Raw genomic sequence first — 19,608 nt, 5'->3', positions numbered from 1 at the left:
TTGTTTATATCACTGTAGCCGTATGAATACCAAATCACCTACATCAAAACTTCTTTTTCTACGATGTTGATTTGCCTGCTATTTCATTCTATTTTGTGCCAAGGTGAGGTTATCCTTTAAGAGTTGGAGAACTTGTTGTTGATGCTCGATGTGATCTTCCACTGCTTGAACCTTAGAATTTTCTCTTAAATATGATGTGATGGATGGTTTATGATATCAATAAAGTGACATAAATGGGGTCTTTTTTGTTGCAGTATGGAAGGAAATGTTATACCACCATTCAACCGGAGGCAACCGTTTGACCCATTGTGTCTGTTTATTAGATACAAAGCAACAAAGATATTCTTCCAAACATTTGTTTACTATCTCAGTTTACCCATCAAATTGAGGATGATAAGATGAGCTATGAGCTAAGTGAGTACTAAGACAAGAAAATGATTATGTCCAGAAATTTCCAGTGAAAATGGGATCTCTGTCACTTACAATAATCTTTGGGTTTTTGTTAGGTCTGTATACTGCTAGTGTAACCCATTATTTTTATTAATACAACCCCCTTATTATATTGTTGTGCCCATGTAGTCCCCATATTGTTATTACTGTGCCCCATATAAGCTGACTATTGTTATTATTGTTCCCTTACATTATTATTGTTATGTGAGCTCTGATTATATTATGACCGCTTAGAGTCCTATATATAGAAAGGAGGTCTTGTCATTTGTATCATCCAAGAATTGTTCATTTGTGTAATGTAAAGGAGGTTTCTTCCTCGAAGAGGCTTATTTCTAAGGCATTCATCTATCCTTTCTATCTTTTTTTGAGCTGATTTCTTAAAATTTGGTATCAAAGCATTGGATTTTATGGTTTCGATGCTCTAAACAAGTCATTGTGGTAATTTTGCTATAACTATTTTTCCGCGGCATTTCAGAAGCTAAAACAAAAACCCATTTGCGAAGAAATCTTGGTGAAGTGCACATATGAATGTTAGATGTTGTCTCGCCATATGTCCAGATATATGATCTAGGGAAGTTAGGGTTTTTGCAGACTCCCAAATTACGTCGTAAACAGGTGACCTTGGGAAAATCGTCATAATTTACTCTCTGAGCAACAAATTGAAATTTCGTAAGAAGTTACAAAAGAGGATGGACTGTAGTTTTCTATGCATAGTTTCAAATCCAAAGGTCGAAATAGTGACACATGGCATGCTGTACAAGTTTGCTATACTGAAAAATTATATAGTCAGGTCATCTTAGGAGATTGGGCATAACTCTTTCTTGGAGAACCAAATGCTGATCAGACTTGCAAGGTTAGAAAGAGGACTCAGAGGGTTACTGCAGGAGTCAATTTTAGAACTTTGAGATCTAAAAGTACATAGTTATAGTCATTTCAAGATCGCATTGCTAAAATCAAGAAAAGGCGATATTAGGAAGTTTGATGGGAAGGATCCAATAAATTGGATACTACAAATGGAGCAATATTTTCATCTACATGGTGTACCACTATTATAAAAGTTATATATTGCATCTTCATGTTTAGAATCAGATCAATTTTTATGGTATAAATTGTTACGCGGTCAATTTTCACAGCATAAATGATAGCACGTTATAAGGATACAAAGAGAAACACCTTCTTTAGAGCAACACCACAACAATTGGAAGAAAGGAGAGAAAAAGGGCTTTGTTACAAAGTGGAAATAAAAATTATGGCAACAAGAAAGTCTACCCCTCACAACTATAAAGATGGAAGTGTTGTTTCCCTTAGCTTTCCACAACCTACAAGGGTTACACCACAACAATTAGAAGAAAAAAGAGAAAAAGGGCTTTGTTACAATTATGATAACAAATACATTAATGATCATAAGTGTGGTGAGAAGAAATTATTTCACATTGATTGTGCAGAGGAGGAAGAAAAGGATCAAGAAACGTCAAAAGAAGAGTATATACACTAGGAACTAACCCGAGAGAAAGAAGAAATGAATTTGACCATATCTTGTAAAGCATTGGAAAGAATTACCACTCCTCAAAATCTTAAGATAGAAGGACATATCAAGAAGAAAAATGTTCAAGAAGTGAAAGATCACATCGAGAAAGAAGAAATGAATCCGACCATATCTTGTAATGCCTTTTCATGAAGCCATGGAACCCATCATTTGATCCCTCAACAACAGTCATAACCTCAGCACCAGTTTGGGTGAGATTGCCAAGCCTACCTTTGCATCTTTGGAATCTCTCCTCGCTAAAAGCCATTGGAAATGAATTTGGGAAATTTTACTGTAGGTTCCCAGAAATAGAGGAATATGCTCGAACCACCTATGATGTGCATTTGTGTGGAAATGGACTTCAGCGCCAGATTCCAAGCTGAAATAAACCTAACAAGTATAGATTATGTGTGGAACCAGAAACTCGATTATGAAAGTGTCCTCTTCAGATTTCGATCCTGCTTTGAGACAGGCCATCTAGCCAAAAATTGCCCAAAGTTTCACAGAAAAATTCTGCTAGGAAAAACTGCCACTAATTTACATGGTGGGAAGGAGCACAAAAAGAAAACTACACTGTCATCAAAGAAGAATGCTGTAGAGAAAACTCTGAATCATAAGAAATCGGGCAAGAAAGAAAAAACTCTCAAGACAAGCAGGGAGAAGGCCTCGCCCAACAACAAAAAAGTGAACTCAATGACCCCTCAAGCATCAACAATTATGAGGATTCGAATACCGCACAAAATAAATCTTCATTTAACAGCAAAGCAAATCTCCTAGACCAAACTTCTTCTCTGACTATCTTCAAAAGGACGAACACAATAGATCTTGAAGCTAAGACACCAATGTCCCAAGAACCAGGAGAGATGAAGGAGATGCAAGATAAAGGAAGTTGGAAGACCGTAGAGAAAAAAAGAAAGCTACAATACCAATCTCACCAAGAAAGACGAGGATCTAGACAATTAAAAACTAAGAAAATTATAGGTCCGATAGATCAATTTGGTCCCAATGGACATTAACTATTATCATCATCATCATCATCATCAATATGTTAAATTATTAATGATGTTAATGGATATTTTTCACAAACATATTAATCTATCAACATTAATGAATTATTTGATTTAATATGTTAAATGATTAATGATGTTAATCAATATTTTTTAAAAACATATTAATTTATTAACATTAATGAAAATAAATTATGATAAATTTTTGCATTAGTCACATTATTATTGTTGTGGTAGTGATATTTATTAAAAATAGTTACTAATTATGTTTTTTATCTTAAAATATTATGTTATCAAAATGTTTATGTTTTTTTTTTTGCAAACGTTCAAATTAACTTCTTAACCTTTATATATATATATATATGGATTTTTAATTATATTTATACATTTTAAAAATGATATAAATTTTTCTTAACCAAATACAGTTAAAAAAGAAAAAAGATAATTAAAACTCAATATAATAAATAAATATTAAAAATATTATACAATAAAAAGGTAAGACCTAATTAAATATAAATAAAATACACATATTCATGCTTATAACAAAATTCATGGCTAATACAAATCAACATAACAAACACAGGCATTCATTGACAAAACACTTCATAAGCATACTTAATCAATTTCAAATAAACAAAGATACGATATACAATTTCAAAGGTAATGGAATATAAAATTTAAACACATACATTCACAAACATTGAGAAAGCCACCCACAGATACAAACATTTGAAAAAAGAAGTTCTGACATGTATATGCAATTTCAGACAACACCTAGAACACAAATTTAAATGAGCTAATATACAATTTAAAGTTTATAAATATCAAACACAAAATACAAATTCAAATAGAAAAAAGATAATATACAATTCCAAATAAGGAAACATACATCATACAATTTTAAGTCAATAAAAAAAAATTACAAAATTAACTGCAATCACAATTCAATACAACAAACACACTATTACAATTTCAAGTCACCTACAATACAAATATTCATAAATAAGCACACACACGCACGCTCACATATATATATCCAATTTCAAATAAAGGAATATACAAAGTAAAAGTTGAAATAAACAAACATACAATATACAAATTCAAGTAAACGCACAACATACAATTCAAGTCAATAAAACAAAACGCTAAAATATGATTATGCAACTTTAAAGAAAAGTAAACTCATAGCATACAAATTAAAATCTACATTATACATACACATTGAAATTCATAATTCAATACAAGAAACAAGTGATTACAATTTCAAATTAGATATAGATATTCATAAATAAATATTCATACAACCATTCACGTATATATGTAATTTCAATAAAATAAACATACAAAATACATGTTCAAATAAGAAAACACACAATATACAATTTCGTGCCCAAATACGGAAGAAAATAATCATTGTCAAAACCACTCATATTAAGAAATTTCAAACAAGAAAACACACAATTCAACTAAACACACCATCAAAACCACTCACATATACATGCAATTCAACTAAGCACAAGCTTACACAATTTCAAATGAACAAACAAAGATGGTACACAATTTGAATTCAAAATATCAACATAAATGCATAAAACATTTTCAAAATCACAAACAAATCTATCTATCTATCTATCTATCTATATATTTATCTATCTATATATATATATATATATATATATATATATATATATATATATATATATATACAAATTCAAATAATGTTACAACTCTCTACATTTAGAGGTATAGTATTTCCAGTGAATTAATTAATTCCCAAATTCCTTCACAAATATCTACTCCTTAGCAACTAATGATACAAGAAAAAACTTAACCTCAACAAAATAGATAAAAATGGTATGATAAAGTCAAAAAATAGTTGTAATAAAGATATTTAGAAAAGTGTGAGATACCTTTTCCTTCTCTATCCCTAGAACTATAAATAAACTTCATTTCGAATACCAGGCTTGAAGTTTAATCCCAAAGTAAAAGTGTGACAATCTAAAAAAGTTCCAAAAGATATTAAGTTTGCAGAGACTAACTCAAGGATATTTTACTAAAATCTAGTACTCCTCGGGGCTGTTTGAAACACAATGGAAATTAAAATTGGTGCCATCAAGTAAGGCATACCTAGATATATATTTTTCTTAGTTTTTAATTTTCCATCATGCATAGTCAAAGTGCTACATATGTAGCCCTTTCTAGTATTGCAAAATTTTCATGAAAACTAAGTGAAGGATATTGTATCAAAAATTCCTACTCTTCGAGCTATTTCAAATAACTAAAAGTTAAAATAAGTACCATAAGGTAAGACATGCTAAGGTGATTTTTTTATTAGTTTTGTGGCAATTTCAAACAACTAAAAATTAAAATAAGTACCATAAGGTAAGACATACTAAGGTGGATTTTTTTGGTTAGTTTTCACTTGTTTTGAATTTCCCATTGGGCATAGATGAAGAGCTAAGCATGAAATATCATTTCTTCTATTTTTAAAACAAAATATTTTGTTCTTGTTTTGAAGAAAGAGCATAGACTACTGAGGAAAACCACTCAATAATAAAAAAGAACCTAATAGAAGAAAAGAAAGGACACATCTATAGATGCTAACAACTAATTGTGAAGACACCACAAAAAGATATGTATGATTACCATACCTTGTAAGTAAAAGTAATTGTGAGAAATTGAAATAGATTCTCTTCAACTCAATGTCAAATTGGATGGTGAAATTATTAAAATAAATAAAACCCAAAGGATATACCAAGTATTCAACCCTTGTTGAGATAAAAAGGAAGAAAATTTTATCATAATGCTTAAATGTAACACATTAACTCATTTTATCATAATGTTTCAATGCAACACATTAACTATTGAAGATGACAACATAACAAAATTCCAGGTTATGTCATGTAAGGGAAATATGTAGTCATGACATAGAAATTTTTGTTGCAGGTAATCAACGATTAATGGTAAACGTTGAACTAACTTATAACACTATGTAGCAAATTGTGTGAAATTACCAAACATTGTACTTTATCTACATAGTAAAGGTTTGAAATTATTTGTAATCTATCATGACTCAATCTTGCATAGTATCAACCTAATAGCATTGTATGGAAGAATAATTGTTACCATGACTTTTTATAAATTATAAGGGAAATAATTTGTTATTGAAAGATGTTGCTTCAAGCTGATAATGTAGCTTATCTATTCATTTTAATTCAAACAACTAGCATTTTGAATAAATGAATCCCCCAAAAATGAGGAAAATACTAACAAACAAGACATCCTCACCAATTACCAAAACCGGATCGAGAATATATACCTAAACCAACATTCTTCCTATAACCAACTGAGCTCATTTCCTTAATATCAATGTCTGGAATGAGCATTGAGTACAACAATAGTTTTCATGAATATTAAATAGGAACACACAATCAAGTTAATTAAATTGGATTTTAATTTAAGCACATGTAATGTTCATGGTGAAATGTATACTTTGAGAAAACTATTAAGCACATACCTAAGATCAAATCAAAATGTGGGTAGGAAAAAAAATCATAAGTTTCAAGAAGCCATATCAAATTGGGACATTGAGAATAGTAGCCATTCAAAAGAGGGAAAGCTTGCCTGCTAAAAAAATGCCTTCTACAGTGTGCACATCTTGTTAGGAAATTAAGAACAAAAAATGTTTTTCACTGGGCTACCTATAAAAATGGAAGAGTAGTGATAGTTGAGAAATGTAAATACTAAATAATAATTCATAGAAATATATATCTGACTTGCAGTTTACACAAATTGGTTTAAAAAAATCCCATCCACCCAAGTACCTCATACACTGTTAAATCTCAAATCCAACTACATTAGTGTTAATAAACAATATTCGATTACATTTCTAAAAGCACTTAGTAAGCTTCTTTCCTAGATAAGTAAAATGGACAAGAATCCTACTCCAATAATAAATAGAAAAAGTTTATGGAAGACACAAATAAATTATGAGTTTTAAATACAAATTTAATTAGGAGTTTTGAGATGTTCATGATATTTTTTTTTGGCTTGGCTATGTGAAATATATCATGAGGTGAGCGTTTTGATGTTCATTTGAGTTTGCCAGCCATTTCATTTATAGGCTACACTAATTGCTATATTCCTTTCAAGACCAAAGAGCATGCCTCATTATAAAGATTCACACACACAATTCCACTTGCCCTTTTTAAAATTTATTAAAAACATTTTTGTAAATTTATCAAGATACTTACCCTACATACATATTTCTTTACAATTTTAAATAAAATATTATATTAATATCCAATAAATTTCATATAACAACTATTAAATAAAATAAAAAATAAATAACATAATATATCCATCACACTCTCCCATCTTAAATCCTTTCAACACAAATAAAATGAAAAAGAAATAATAAATAGACACTTAATTATAAACTGCACATCCATATAATAATATGAGTAAATAAAAAAATAAATAAAAACAAAAACATGAATGGAAACCCTATTGTGCATTTGATATTTCCCTTCGGAAAAAAGCATTAATTGAAATAGAATAAAAACAAAAAAAGCATCCACGCAACAGAAAAGGATGAACCCAGGGTTGGAATTTGGATTTTTCTTTGCCCGTCAATAAAAAAATTTGATGTTTTGGATCTTCATATTACCCGTCAAAGAACGTTATGTTTAAAATTTTTCCCTTCACTAATGATGTTTTGATAACAAATTAACCATTCACCAATAAAATTTTGAGTAAAAATTTACCCTTCAATAACACAAATTAATATATTTATTAGAAGAAAAAATACAAAATGACCATAACACACAAATGACTTATTGAATCTTGTTATTTATTTATAATTAATAATGATTACATATTTTCTATTTTAATTTTTTTTTAATATCAAAATTTTTGAATAACCAAATTGAAAATCAAATTAATTGTCAAAGATTAAAATAAAAGTATTTCATTGTAAGTCTTGTACAAAAAATTATATAGTCCCTCATAGGTGAACTTTTTGTATTTTAGATATTTCTAGAGAATCATTTATGTTTTATTTAATTTATACACCATATTATTTTTTATTTTTGTACACATCCACATTATTATTTGTGCACAATTGTTATTATTAATTCCAATTAGACTCAATTAAGTATCATTCTTTACCTAAGTCATGAGGGCTACTATGAGGACTCCACCCAACTAAAGAAAGCAACCCTTTTAAAAATAAAGTTTTATCCTATTACATAACCTTTTGAAAATAAGTTTTATCCCATTACAGAGCTTTGCAAATAACCCGTGGTGAAATTGTTAACATAGATATACAAATACAAATGACTTATACATCATCAACTTGTAGCAAAAACTAGTTTAGTGAAATCAACCCAAAAATGTTGTATAAGACAATATTGATTAAATCACATTTTCCATTTCTACCCAAAAATGCTAGTATAAGGCAGCATTGATTAAATTACATTTTCCATTTCCATCCTACATTAAAAGTTTGTAGGTTCTCTAATAATTTGTGGTCCTCTTTCCCATATATGTAATAGTAAATCTATAGTCAATAACTGCTATATCTCCTTAGTCATCTTTTAAAGTACCCTTACCCTTTACCTTGAGCATGGCTATCATGTCACCTCCATATAATTTCACTCATCTCATGGTGCACATATTCTAATTTTCATGTGAAATTATAGGGTTTTCCTCCACTCCACTCCTAATGTCTCATCCTCAAACTAACTTCCCTTTTTTTCTTTGTTTTGTGTGCTAATTTCCTATCATTTAAAACTAATTTCCCTTTCTTTCTTTGTTTTATGTGTTAATTTCTCATCATTTTAGAGCACAAATTGATATACTTCCTCTAAAATGCAGCTTATGTAAATTTATCTCATTTTACATTGTAAATTTTAGAATATTTGGAAGGTTGGAATTCTTTTTTCCTCCTCATTTTTATGTAAAGTTACATCTCATAAAATTCTACCATATACTCTTTATATTCTATTCCTCAAACACATTTTGACTATTTTCCCTTCTCTTACATTTGAATAACAACTCCTTTCTTTCACTTGATTCTTTCGTGGCCATAATTATAACTCATATCAAATTGAGGCTAAATTTAATTGAGAATTTCTAGAGAGAGTAATATTAATTAAAATTAAAATTATTTTTAATTTTTTTCCAAAATTTATTATGAAATATTTAGTAAATTTTAAATTAAACAATTAACATAAAAATAAAAACTAAAGGCTACAAGAAAGTGAAATTTATCACCTCAATTGGGATTTAATAATGACATTATAATAAACCAAGTGAAGTTAATCATCTCATAATTGGCACTGCATGACAACGTTATAATAAACCAGGTGAAGTTAATTATCTCACAATTGGCACTTCATGACAACGTTATAATAAACCATACCTTCATTTCAACACAACTAAAAAAATGTTAATCATCTCATAATTGGCACTTCATGACAACGTTATAATAAACCATACCTTCATTTCAACACAATTAAAAAGGTGTTACTTCACCTAGTAGTTGGCACTCCAAAGCTACTTTATAATAAACCATACTTACTTATCACGTAAAACAATTAAAAGAAAACAAAAGTTATCAAAAATTTAATTTAGAAACAAGAATGTAAAAAATAAAAATAAATAAATAGCTTTCATTGCAGTGTTAAAAGATGAAAGAATTGGCCATTAGTGATGAATAAACACCATCTTGTAATTAAATGCAACTAGTACAATTTTTTATTTTATTTTTAATAATAAGAAATAAATAACCATCTGTAAAGTATTTATAATAAAAATACATTTCAACAATAATAAGAATTGACAAAATATTACTTACTGGTAAAAAAAACACAAAAATCTATATAAAAGTATAATTCACTCCTTATAAAATTTCCTACCCTAAACATAATCCAAAGATATCATTTCACTGTTATAAAGTTTTCTAAAATAAACCATTTCCTAACCTAAACACAATCCAAAGATATCAGTTAACTGCTATAAAGTTTTTCTAAGATAAACTTAATCCATCTTTTCTAGTTTCCTAGTTTTAGTTTATTTTTCATTGCTCCTGGATTTTGATATTTTTATTAGTTAATTTTTCTGTTAAATGGCCGGTAACTCCACTACCTTTAGTCTATCCGTTGAAATAATGATTTGCCAGAGTTGTTGAAATTTGATAATAAATACACATACAATAACCCAAAGAATTGTTAGACATGTAATTTGTGGTGGAACTGAATGTAGATCGGTGGATCTCATAAATTACATCGAAGAGTTAGAGCGTGCCTGCGTGAAAGGGCAGCTGTTGGAAAATAAGTAATTATGTATAAAGATATTAATGACGGTTTTGAAAGAAAATAAACCGTCAAAAAAAGTTCTTGAAGTTTCCAAACACATCGTGTCAAACGGCCATATAAAATAATTAAACGTAGTTTACGGTTAAAACGCCCTCTGACGGGCATTTTGCCCGTCAAATTCCAACCCTGGATGAACCTCGCAATCAAATCATCAGCTCAACATCGACGGAAAAAACATGAACATGGCAACAAAAGCCTGGACAGAAAAATCATGAACTTGGCAACAAAAGAATCTATGTGGACGGAGAAAGAATGAACCTCGTAACAAAAGCATCAGCCCAACCTAGATGGAAAAAGCATGAACTTGGTAACAAAAGCATCAGCACAACCTGGACGGAAAAAACATGAACATGGCAACAAAAGCATCAGCGTGACGGAAGAATCATGAACCTGGCAACAAAAGCATCAGTGTAGATGGAAAAAGCATGAACTTGACGGAAAATCCATGGTCCTGGCAATAAAAGCATTTACCTAACATCTTTTTCAAAAATAGAAAGCACAAGAATAGAAATTTTAAAAAAGCAAAAGCATCAACCCATTCGTTTCCAAAAAAAACAGAAAAGTGCGAGAATTGAAATTTAAAAAAAAAACAAATAAAACATGAACCGTCAATTTAGAGGCCGTAAAACACTCTTATAGCCATTGAAGGGAGGGAGTTGGGGAATCCCTATATATATCTATATTAAATCTTTATGTCTATATCTAGTCTGGTATGCTTGTGTCGGTGTGGTTTGAGTTTTGGATATGTTTTCTATCGATGTTTAGGTTGAGTCTGCGACATTGTGTGAGAGGAGGAGGCTGAGAATTGAAGGGAAGGGAAAGGGAGAGCTCGGTAGTTGATTTAATTTGATTTGTTTAATAGTTTTTTGGGCTTATGGAGATCAATTATCTCCCAGAAATGTTATGGATCAAATTCAATTCTATTTAATTTCATTTCAGTGTCTATTATGTTCACCTTTGCGAGAGCTAATTCCATTTCATAACCTTGTGTTTCTGTTGGGTGCATTGTAAATTATTGGCAAAGAAATGAATGAAAGAAGAAAATAAGTGGTTGCCTAGCCTATTTAGCTCAAAAAATGAAATCTAATCCCAATTCCTAACTCTCCTTTTGATTAGTTTAAAAAAGGTGCTTTAGCCATTTTTATTTTGAATTTAAGGCTCTACTTCCTCCTCAATAATTCACAATAAAATGACCACATGAATCCAAGTGCAAAAATTCACAATAAAATGACCACATGAATCCAACGGTCTCTGATTAAGTGACTCGTGCCAGGTTCTTGATCCCCCTAGGATTCAGTTGCTACGATTCGATTCCTTGTGCTGCGTGTAACAAGAACTCGTCGTCCTCTGCGTGCTTGGCATGCGCTACAAAAATAAACTCAGCAGAGGTAGCCATGATTCCAGTCAATCGGTGTCAGTGCTGCTATGCGGAGAAAATCGTCCCAGTCAGTTATAACTCCGCCCGAAGTAGATGACGTCAATCCCTTCTGCGGCAGAATTAGGGATAGCCAATTACGGCTCCCACAACTTAGCCGTGGCTGAACTCGACCGCTTGGCTTGACGACTCTAAAGAGAATGAGCCATCGACCCTAGCAAGAAGCACAAATTTCTGAGGGGTGACAGGTCAGATTAATTGTGCGTACCCCGGGCAATTTTGTTATCCGTGTCCACAAAAAAAAAATCCGAAGCCGATCTTTACACGAAGAGCATTTCACGGCCGAAGAACTTCAAGGCAAGTTATCTTTCAACGAATTTTTGCAAGCTGTACCTTCAAACCCTTGCGGTGGCCACTCCTGAAGCATCTGTTTCAGCAATGTCAAAACCCTCTGCGAAGGAAAAGGTCGAGGAATTTTGAGCAAAGACGGAAGAGTTTTACGTCGGTAACTTGAAAACCCTCAGAAGGCTCCCGTGGTATTTGCCAAGGCCTCTCGAACTCCAGCAGAAAACAAACGCGACACCCAATTAAAAAACTGCGGCTCAGAATTGTGACGCCCAGTAAAAAAAAAATTCAGACTCCTAGAGAGCAATTTCGAAATGAAGCACAAAATTTTTCAAACAATGAAAAAATATTTCGAAAAAAAAATACCCAAGCTCTGATACCATAATGAATGAATGAATTGAATTGATTTACAACGAGCAATGAAGCTCAAATAAATAATTCAAATGTATTTACAGAAACAACAAGTTTCTACTAGGAAATAGAAACAAGAAGTTTCTAATAAGAAATTGCTAATAAGATCACAGACGATCTTATCCGAATAAAATACATAAATGAGCATTAAACTTTAAAATAACATTATTCTAATAATTTGGATGCTTGAGGTGTATGCCTTTGAAAAATATTGTTTTGAAATTGCTTATTGCTCCAAAATTTTGCTTATTCTGATTCTCTATGTAGCTTGTTTTCATGGAAGCATGTTAATTTTAGGTATGTTCTGTGCTTGGAGCAATTTATTTCAATTTTCACAGTTAGCTCAATATCTTTTCCAAATTAGCAATCACATCAACATTAATGTAAATTGCAGACAGAACATAAATATAGATCACAGAAGACAAGCCAAGACAAGAGGACACAAGATGTGGTGCTAGCCAGGGACAAACCTTAATGTGGGGGAACATGAGGCTATCCTTCAGCAGTTTGCTTTCCTTCAGCACAGACAGATACATGAGGCTATAGTCATAGTGCAAGAACTCCTCCACACTATGTAGATGAAGAAACAGAAAGGCATGATTATGAAGGTGGACCTCTCAAAGGCTTTTGATAGAGCTAACTGGCTCTACATAAGATTACTTCTAACTCATCTTGGCTTTCCATTTGCATATATCAAATGGATCATGAGTTGCATTAAAGATGTATCTTATAGTGTATTATTAAATGGGGTAGCCACATATTTCTTCCTCTCGGAGAGGGGTCTCAGGCAGGGATGCCCACTCTCCCCACTACTTTTATTACTTATCATGGAAGGATTAAGCAGGGCCATCATAGCTTCCCGCAATAGGAATCAACTGGCTGGCATTAAGATATCTGAGAATTTTTATCTTACCCATCTAGTATTTGTTGATGACATTCTCATTTTTTTAAATGGTAGTATTGGTGACACCACGGTCCTACAGAATATCTTCACTCTTTTTCAACAAGCAACCGGGATGACTATAAATGATGGTAAATCTACAATTAATTCCTTTGGTTGCTTACAACATGAGACTATATTTACCTCACAGTGCTTCCCTTTTACCTCACTGAACCTAGAGGACGATCTTAAATATCTGGGCTCTAGGCTAAAGCCTAATGGGTACAGGATCGCGGACTGGACATGGCTGATTTCGAAAGTGGAGAAGTGCCTTCAGGTTTGGTACCATAAATACCTATCCCGTGTAGGTAGATTAGCCCTTATTAAAACTGTGATTGAAGCCACTCCTATTTTCTGGATGACTCTGGCTTGGATACTGAATGGTATACTGAACAGACTTCAAAGTATATGATGCAGGTTTTTAAGGAATGGTAATCAACCAGGTAGATTATTTTCCTGGGTCAAATGGGACACTATTGCAATGCCTAAGAGATGGAGAGGATGGGGTATCAAAAGGCTTGATATTTTTTCCAAAGCTCTGGGAGCAAAGCTCGGTTGGAATCTTATCACCTCAAACAGCCTCTGGTCCCGGGTCGCATAGGTAAAATATAGATGGCCCATGAACCTGATGGACTGGTTCTGACAACAGCACAGAACAAGTAATAACATCTCCAATGTATGGAAGGTGGCAGTTAATGCATTACCACTCCTTCGTGAAGGCATTACATGGAGAATAAAGGGGGGAAATGCTATTCGTATTGGCACAGACCCATGGGTTGGTTGTGGAAATGCACACAGACTACCGGCAGACTTGATAAGGCATTTACACAGCAGGGGTATCACTCACATCAAACACATCGGTGACAGGAACAATTCCTCCTTCCTACAACAAGCATGGAAATCTGCTCGTGATCTGGACATCCCTATACAGTGGCGACCTGATTGGTAGGAATACATGGACACTCTCACACAAGCTCACATCTGACTTTCCAAAGGACCGGATGAGATTATATGGGCCTTTGCCAAACATGATACATATTCTCTAAAAGTGGGATATATGAGATTAATGGAACCATTCAAACCCCCGAACATAAACGCGACTTGGTGATTACTCTGGAAGCTCAAGCCGGCCCCTCATACCCACTTACTGATGTGGAACATTTTGTTTGATAAGATACCCACAGGGTCAAATCTGATGAAAAGGTCCTTCCACAACCCTTTATGGTGTCACTTGTGTCACAATGAAGAAGAAAATATTGATCATCTCTTCCTACATTGCCCCACCACTAAGGCACATTGGAATTCCATCATTTCTCACTATCCTAGCTTAAAATTATGTCAAGGACACAACATTCTGGATGCCTGGAGCACATGGTGTCAAAGTCAAAACGGAAAATCAAGAAATATGCCTCTTCTGGTTTGCTGGTCACTTTGGATTGCTAGAAACAATTCTATTTTCAACCACAAAATACCCCACTGGCCTGTCATCCTACTTCATACCATTGTGGATTATGATCTACTTCCCGAGGAGGACTCCAATGCCCCTCCCGCACCATTATACCAGAAAACATAGACAAATCAAAACCGTGGGCATACTTTGATGGCTTTGCGCAGGAGGCTGGATGTGGTGGCAGAGCCATTCTCTACCTAGATGATGCACATTGTTACAAGATCCAAATAAATTTAGGTAGGGGAACCAATAATTATGCTGAACTCTGCGCTACTAAACATCTCGTTCATTTTGCATTGGAAAAGAATTGCAGACATCTACAGCTGTTTGGTGATTCCAAAATCGTTTGCAATTGGTTAAATAATGCATCCCACTATAATTCATTTTTATTGAGGCATATATTAGAAGAGGCAAAAAGATTGATATCTTCTTTTGACTCCTTTACCTGTCGCCAAATTTACAGGGAGAAAAACACGAGGGCAGATCACCTTTCCAAAGAGGTAGCGCTTAGACAGGGCAATAACTGGCTGATCCAAGAGAAAATAGATGGGACCTACCACCAGCATTATCACAGACGTTTTGTGGATACCGCAGATAATGGGCTACAAGCCCTATAATATGATCTGATAAACCTGTATATAGCATGTTTGTATTTACATATTTTTGGTCTATATTTATGTTTTGAATATACAGCCCATATTTTGATACTTAGTATCTCTCTCTATGAAGAGACAACTTACAATTTTGATCTTGTTCTCTCTATGTTAGAGAATAGGCATAGATATAGTTTTAGCAGATAACAGACTCCCTGCATGGAGATAAAACTTTCATTACCATTCTGGTTAAAAGTTTTGTTTTCGAACTTGACAGGCAACTCCGCCTCCATATGCATATGCCTTTGCATCTACAAAATGTAATTTCTTATATATCAATAGAAATTACAACCTTTTTCCATGGGAAAAAAATAGTAATAATAATGATAACAATAAATTATAATATAGTTAATTTCATAATCTTAGAAATTTTAGCAATGTGAGATGTATTATGAAGTAACTTTTTTGATGTTTATTATGGATTCATAATTATTAACATTCACTAGTTATTTAATTTATATAATTGTGCTAGTATGTAAATTTATAATAAAAGTGTGTTAAAGATTTTAAATATTTGAAAATACATTTTATAGTGAACTCGTCATGTGTTTACCTATTTTTATTAAACATATGGGGAGTGAGATAATTTATCTTATTTTGGTTATTGGATTTGTTTGTTTAAGAAAATTCACTATAGAGTTTTCTTCTCAAAATAGCATGCACAATTTACTTTGTATGGTTTGAAGTGTACAAATAATTTTGATTTTTTTTGCTTCTTGTTTTGGCCTCTAATAGTATTACAATTTAGTAAATGAAACATTGGATTCTTATTTTATTTCATTATATTGCTTATGCATGTTCGATTTTATCTCAATTTCATGGATTTTTTTTATCACAATAAGAACTAAGGAATTTGTCTTCGTAACTATAAACTACAAATATGACCATTTTTAGTATAAAAGTTTCAATATGTGGTAATATAGGAGTTACCTATATTAGACTATATGTATTCTTGAACACCTATCTCCCTATTAGTGAAAATTCAAAAATCTTTACCTTTCCCATTAAATTTATGTGTACTTTGTTATATTTAAATATATTTTAATTTGTTTCCTAAAATATTTTTATTAAATTGTCATTAACCATCTAAAAAATTATTTTGATATTGCAAGATCATTCCCTTCTAAGTCACATGGATGGTTTCCCCATATTTCACATTCATTAAATGCATCTTTTGCTGAATAATGAAGTTAGAAAAACATTAATATATGTGTTGTGGTTTTATTATACTTTCGAGTGTACCTTTAAATTCCATTCATAAAGGGAGAAATGAGAATGTATCCATGCTTTACATAATTTTAATAGAAAAAAAATTCATATACTAAATTAGAAAAACATTAATATATGTGTTGTGGTTTTATTATACTTTCGTGTGTATCCTTAAATTCCATTCATAAAGGGAGAAATGAGAATATATGCATGTTTTACATAATTCTAATAGAAAAATATTTCATATACTAAAAATATTAATGAAAGTTATTCAAATTAAACTCAGCATCACATTAGAGTTCAAGAAAAGGACTGCAAATATAACTTAGCATCTATTAGACAAAACAAAAAGAAAATGAAAACATTATGTATTAAAAAATAATATTAAAAATATATATTTATGCACATTAATATAAATATTAGTGATTAAAAGTAAAATATGGGAAAACATAATTTACAAACTTAAAATACATATAATTGAATTTGTGAAAACATAGTTATGCTTTATTAATTTTACTCTACTGATAGGTGTGTATATGTTGGAATATGAATTCTCGAATATTAATTTAATCATCAATGGATAATAGATTGGTGCTAGGATTATTTTCAATATTAGTCAGAGTTGAGATTTATTTGAAATGTAGTTTTGGAACTTTTTCATTTTCAATTTAATTAAAAAGTTTGTTACAAAATTAAATTAAAATATACTATATCGAATCTATTTTTTATTATAAAATGATTTATTGTTTTTATTATAACCAACACATATATCTCTGGTCCAATGTTTGATAAATACCTTTAGCAATCAAAGTGTGAAAACAATCAAAACTCTAAACCCATTATACATGTGACATTGTCCACATTAAAAAATCATAACAATTATCTGAATTATAACTTTATTATTGTTATAAAAATAGTTAATATAAGAGTTATATAAAATATAACAATATCTTTAGCCATGTATATCCACTCCCACTTCCCATGGATACTCTTAAATTCTAAATAGCTCTTCTTACAATACCATTTGCTTGTACCATGGCTTATAAATACAACATTTCCAATGTGACATGTATTGATATGAAATTTTCTTAAGTTAATTAATTTTGAGATAAGTTAATTAAACAAGCATACCTTCATTGCACAAAAACCTTATCGTCATATAACATTACTACTATGGATATTCTAACATATTCCATGAAAGTTAAATGTCTACCACCAACATAATAATTAGGTTATTACTATGGAATATCTACTTTTTCTATTAGAAGAATAATACTCATATCTATTTTGGAATTTATTTTCAATTTAATTAAAAAAATATTAAAATTAAATTAAGATAAACTATGGAAACCATAGAAATAAAATGAATGGTAAGTGTAGACTTACATCAATCGATGATGATAGGCATCAAAATAGGAGCCCATGATACCTCTCTCATTTCCCTTTGTAAGAAAACATAAAAATGAACTAATTTATAACTTTGTTATATATTATGTTTGTATAAAACAGGGACCTATGATACCTCTCTCAATGGCTAGAAAATCATACAACTCAAATAAATTATAACTTTGTTATATATTATGCTTGCATTATTTATAATATTTTTTTTTCACGCACAGTTGAATAGGCAATAATCTTGACGAAAAAAATTTGCGGTGAAATTTCACCCATGGACAAAATTAAGGGCTTTAAATTTTTGTTTGGGAAATTATTTTTTATCATAGTTAATTACTAATAACTACTACAGATTTATTTTATAAAAAATTAGCTACGGAGGTTTGCATGAGCTTATTTCGAGGGAGACTAGAAAAAAATAAATAAGCCTACAACTTTCCATTCACCTCAATTTCCAAAAATGGATATTTTGGTAGATATTTTTCCCTCCTCATTTGGATTAAAATGAGATTATTTCTTCGTTGGCCACTATATTGTGTTATTTGAATTAATTTTTGGATATGAGATCTCATTTAATGATTGAATAGTATAATTTCCATTTTCTCATATTTTTAATGGTAATAATAATAGTCATATGTAGTATAGGAGATTCATTTGCAAACTGTCATATTATTTGAAGTTAAAATTCAAGGTTCACCATGCAATCTTATAGGTAACTCTTCTCATTATGTTTCATAATTTTTTTACATTCCATTTTCTCGAGAATCCTTTCCCTCTTGATTTTTTTGCTTCATTTTTGGGAAGTGCAATAAATTTTGGTTCAAAAGTGATCAATTTTGGTTTCGGATTTGAGGTTATATTTCACTATTAAAAGTCCAAATTTTGGTCACAAGATTTGAAACTACAGTTTCATCATTATATATATTACCATATTTCGTTATTATAATTTTTGTACCTAACTCTTAGAGTAGAATAAACTTTAATTTTTAGTTTGCGACAGACATATTGGTGGTGTTGTATTTATGTTCATTGTAGCAACTTTGAATGTTTTTCTCTTTTTGTTTAGGTATAAATTTTTCTAGAGGTTTCTCATCCATATTATTAGTCGTAATTCATTTCTATTCTAGATTAATGGATTGAAATTTTTGGGGGAAATTATTTCCCATGGCTAAAATTTGAGGGTTCAAAAATTTGAGTAGGTGAATTTTTATATCGAAATAGTAATTAATAATGTTTATCCCAAATATTAAATTAAAATTTTTATGTGTTATATCATTAGTCGTTATGAACTAAAGGGGAAATCCATAGAAACAAGGCTTTCCCATTCTATATAATGACCAAAAATCCAATAGGCCTTCATTTTTAGATTGATTCAAGGTTTTATGGCAATGATTTCTTATGTGTATTTTCTTATGTGTTTTTTCAGTTTTTATGAGAACAATTTCAATGAATAATTCAAGGCTTTATGG

This window comes from Pinus tabuliformis, chromosome 2_1, assembly GCF_031772625.1.
Source record: "Pinus tabuliformis cultivar Carrire ecotype Pingquan chromosome 2_1, CPIR1, whole genome shotgun sequence".
In the NCBI taxonomy this organism is placed as follows: domain Eukaryota; kingdom Viridiplantae; phylum Streptophyta; class Pinopsida; order Pinales; family Pinaceae; genus Pinus; species Pinus tabuliformis.
This window is presented reverse-complemented; position numbering follows the sequence as displayed.